General features: G+C 51.6%; 1 pseudogene; it reads left to right on the top strand.

The window, feature by feature from the left end:
- Positions 1–728: 728 nt before the first annotated feature.
- Positions 729–2,468, top strand: LOC116893103 (annotated as a pseudogene).
- Positions 2,469–4,731: the final 2,263 nt, after the last annotated feature.

Genomic DNA, 4,731 nt, shown 5'->3' with positions numbered 1-4,731 from the left:
GGACAGCACCACAGGGCAGGAGAGCAGAGCCAGAGAGGACCTGCAGGCAGTCAAGGTGCCCAGAACAACCAAAGGAGTCACCCTGTCCTGATCAGCACAGCCCAGGGTCCAGCGCCATGGACTCTGTAGAGTATGTGCTCTGTGGCTGGAAGGGTCAGGGGCCCGCAAGGGTGTTGTCCAGACCCAGGACCCCAGCCCATAGTGTAAGAGGAGAGGGACGCCTTTCCTGGAGGTCCAACCTGCCAGGGTGAGAAGATGAGAGTGAGGAGCACCCCAGGTGAGGCCTCTAACCAAGTCTGAAATCATAAGCATTGCCTCCCTTGTCAAGAAAGGAGCTCACGGGCTCACCAGGGCAGAGCAGGGCACAAGAGCCCCCAAGGTGGCACTAGATGTTCTGGGCTTAGGGACCTGCTTGTTTCAAGGAGGAAGACCAGGCGGTCAAGAACCAGCACAGTGGCTCCAAAGATTCCAAAAGAGCAGGCTGCTCCAGCTCCAGCCTAGGGCAGAAGGCCTGTGCTCAAGGCCTCCAAGGGAGAACCAGAAAGGCCACATGCCTCCCAGAGGAGTCCTGGGAAGGGGCCGCCTGGCCCTGTGTTGATGGACCCACAGAATGTGCCTGCAGTGCAGCAAAGCCCAGGCCACACTGCTGTAGGGCCCCGGGCCTTGTAATGCAAGGGAGAGGTTAAGAGGCACCAGAGGGCTGGCAAATCGGAGGCACTTTTTGGGAAATGCTGGTGGTGATCCAAGGAAGAGAAAGCCAGCAACATCCAAGCCCAGATCTTTTTGAGTGCCCCAGCTCCAGGGAGGGCACCGGCTAAACCCCCACCACCACCACCACCACCACCACCAGCCACCAGCAGCAGCAGCAGCAGCAGCAGCAGCAGCAGCAGCAGCAGCAGCAGCAGCAGCAGCAGCAGCAGCAGCAGCAGCAGGCTGCCCTGGGCCACGGAGGCGATTCTGTTCCACCCAAAGCTCTCAAACAACGTGAGTTCGTGTCCTGGTTTCAGAGATCCGGGCAATAGGGAGCCCAAAGGAAGACCGCCCCAGAGAACAAGGACCATCCTGCCCCGGGAACCCCAAAGCCTGACTCAAAGGGGCATCGGGCAGCCTGCATTCCTCCAATCCCAACGCTATGGAGGTCACTCCCGACATAGCTAGTAAAAGGAAGGTCCAGTGTTGTGCACACAGTGAAAAGTGGCTCCCAAAACTGGGACCCAAGTGCAATTCAAAGGTGACTAACACCAGGTTCAAGAGGAGAGGGCCAGAGTTTGAAGATGCTCAAGCCACCAAAGTGGCTTTGCCCAGGGGCCCAGTACCATCGAAATGGGAACGCTGGTCTGGTTCAAATTTCAGGACCTTCCTTCTGGCCAGCGGTTCAGAGTGTCAGCACCATTGACAAGATGGCAAGGGTGCTGTTGATCGAGGGCAACATGCAGTTTGAGCAAGAGGGGTATCCAAGGCCCCTCTCCCGCAAGTTGAAGCATCTGGACTGTGGGGGAGAAAATATCACTTTGAGGGAGAGCCAGAAGGCTGTATCACCATGGCATCAACTGGTGCCTCAGTGATCGATCACTACAGAGAGGATCTCGCCTGTGGCTCCTTCCTGGGCTCCTTTATGGAATACTTCACCGCCCAAGCCAGTTACCCACTGAGGAGAGCCATCCAGGAGGGCGACCTGCACATCGATTTCCCCAAGGTGAGCTATGCCGACCTGGAAGATTGGGAGGAGGAGACCACCCCAGGTGGGAAGGGGCCCCACAAGAAATTCCTGCCTGACCGCATGAAGGCCGCTTGGGACAGAGCTAACCAGAAGCTCGTGGACTTCATCGTGAAGAGAAAGGGGGCCGACCAGCACCTGATGGACATTGTGAAGGGCAGAAAACCGTCCAAGTGGCTGGACGCTCTTTGGAAATCAAAGAGGGAAGTCCTCTGTATTGAGACCTACCTGGAGGACGAGGACCAGCTGCATCTCGTGGCCAGACATTTGCAAGAAGTAGCCAAGGAAGCAGACAAGGCCCTGCTCTCGCTGGCAAGAGGAGACATAGTGAGGTTTATTTATGGAGGTTCTTCTTCCAGAAGCAATCATCTGCTGGACGCCAACCTGGATGAGCTCAGCTACAAGGAGGCAGAAGAGAAGTACCTCGTGGCCCACCGTGCATTACCGTGAGAAAGAGCTATTTGACAAGAACATCTTAAAGGCGGCCAGGAAGAGATCTGCAGCCAGGATTCAGGCTGCCAGGCACCCTCCTGTGCACACCTTAGAAGGGAGCCTCCTTTCAGCCTTCACCCCTGAGGCTCCCAAGTCAGGAGACAGGAAGCACCTCCAAACGGGAACATCTGGGAGACCCTGTGGTGTGCTATGGCCACTGTCAAAGATCCTCACAAAGTGTTTCTTTCCCCCTCAAAATAAATATCGATGTTCATGCTTGGCAGTGTTTATGTCTAAGTCGGCTCTGCCAATCCTGTAAGCTTCAGGCCAGGCCTAGCCTTTTGGCTCCCGTTCGACTGTGCCCAAAGCGCACAAGTCCCTTGGGGGCACCTCTCTGGAAAGTCACCAGCCCTGTGTGGAGTATTGGCTAGCTAGAGCACAGGCTGGAGCCTTTCTGCACGGACCCCATGCACCTAGACAGCACACCAGGTTCCTGATGACCCCTGGTCTCCGACAATCCTCCTCCATACTACCTGTCCTCCTCTCTCTAGGGTGCTGCTATGGATGGGGCTCGGTTCCACTCTTTCTCCATTACTTTGTCCTTCACCACCACACTGAGGGAGAGGAACAGATGTGTGTTTGAGGCTATGCTTTTGAAGGCACAGAAGAACTTGGAAATGTTGTGACCCTGGAACAGCAATGCAAGGAACAAAAGGAAACAAAAATGTAAGAAAACAGTCTATTGAGTTTTAAAAAATCAATCAATCTCTCTCTCTCTCTCTCTCTCCCTCTCCTCCTCCCCCTCCGCCTCCCTCCCTCCTCTCTCTCTCTCTCTCTCTCTCTCTCTCCCTGTGTGTGTCCTTTCTCTCTCCCTCTCCCTCTGTTTCTGTCTCTCTCTGTGTGTATGTCTGTTTTTCTCTCTCTCCCTGTCTCTCTGCATCTCTCTGTGTTCTCTCACCTCTCTGTGTTTATGTTTGTGTGCATGCACAAGTGTGTGGGAGCCACAGGTCAAGTTCCAGTGTCTTCTTTAGGTATTCTATTTTTTGTGACAGGATCTCTGACTGAACCTCTTCTCACTGATTGTTCTAGAATGGCTTTACCATTCAGCTCTTTTGATCCTCCCTGTCTCTGTTACCCCAGTGCTGACATTAAACATGCCTGTCCGTACACCGTTTTCCCCTTTTGTATGAGTAACTGGGTAATGAACTCGGGTTTTCATCCCATGCAGGAAGCACTTTACATTCTCAGCCATCCTCCACACGCCAGAGACTTCATCCTCTTTAGGAGAAAGTTTTGCGGACCTTGTGGGCTGACTGTCTGCAGCTGTACAGCAGACATTGGTATCTCTGCTTTTCTCACATTTCTGAGATCAGAGACTTCCACTGTTTGTAGAAAAGGGAGGTGGCCTCTCGTTCCTTGGAGTTACTGACACCTGGGGCGTACTGATGAGAAGCAGCCATGACATACCTCCCAGAAGGTTCTGTTTCCTCTTCTTTTGTTCTGTATCCTTGAATTTCCTTGGGGACATGGGACTCCATTCCCCTCCCCAGTAAATTAATTTTCAGTGTTCCTCTGTTTATTTTTTAACCACGATGACCTCTGTATTGGTGGAACTGGTATTGAAGTCACTCACTATCTGTGTACTAGTCTTTAACTGTGGCTTTTCATTTTTCCACAAAATTGTGTGTACCTGCATTTGCTACAAACACCGCTGGGCTATTTAGCTGGTTTGTCACAGTGACAGCTAGACTCCAGACCTAGGTGTGGAGAAGAATGTTAGTAAAGGAGACCATTATGGCCCTGAACACCACGGCCTGCATTCCCTCAGGACTGTAGATCAGCCTCATGACCATATGACCCTAGCTCCAATCCTGTGTGTGTGTGTGTGTGTGTGTGTGTGTGTGTGTGTGTGTGTGTGTGTGTGTCTGTCTGTGTGTGTGTGTCTGTGTCTGTGTTGTGTCTGTCTGTCTGAAGGTTACTGTCTACCCTGGAGAAAATATATTCCTTTTTGTTCCTGCGGACCCTCCTTATTTCTAAAGATTTTTCTCCCATCTTGCCAGGGGGAAAACTGGGATTCTTCTAAGCCACATCTGGCTTTCTGGGAATTCTGAGGATTCAAATTCATGTCCTAATAGTCTCCGGGCAAGCATTTTGCCCGCTGAGATATATACATATATCTCTATCTATATCTCTATCTATCTATCTATCTATCTATCTATCTATCTATCTATCTATCTATCTATCTATCTATCCCAAGCCCATTTCCCAATCCTTGATCCTAAAAGAGCTCTGTGCAGGAGCATTACCTAACCAAGACAAGAGTTTGGTGGGAAGGCGACTCCCAGATGGGAAGGTAGGGAAACCTAAGGAGAATATGCAAAACTAATCAACTTGCACGCTGGGGTTGACCTGGATGGAATTATTTCCTTTGTTATGCTTGAAAAAGGAAAGACCAATAGTAGGGGTACTGGTCCTGGATCTCCAGAGGACTTTGGGTTTTAAAAAAGTGAAAAGTGTCTGATTTTGCCTATTCCTGTTGGTGATCTCGGTGGTAGTGTGAGACCATGGGCTTTAGGTGACGG

Source organism: Rattus rattus, chromosome 2 (assembly GCF_011064425.1).
Source record: "Rattus rattus isolate New Zealand chromosome 2, Rrattus_CSIRO_v1, whole genome shotgun sequence".
Classification (NCBI taxonomy): domain Eukaryota; kingdom Metazoa; phylum Chordata; class Mammalia; order Rodentia; family Muridae; genus Rattus; species Rattus rattus.
Note: the sequence above shows the minus strand (reverse complement) of the source record. Positions and strands in the feature narration are given on the sequence as shown.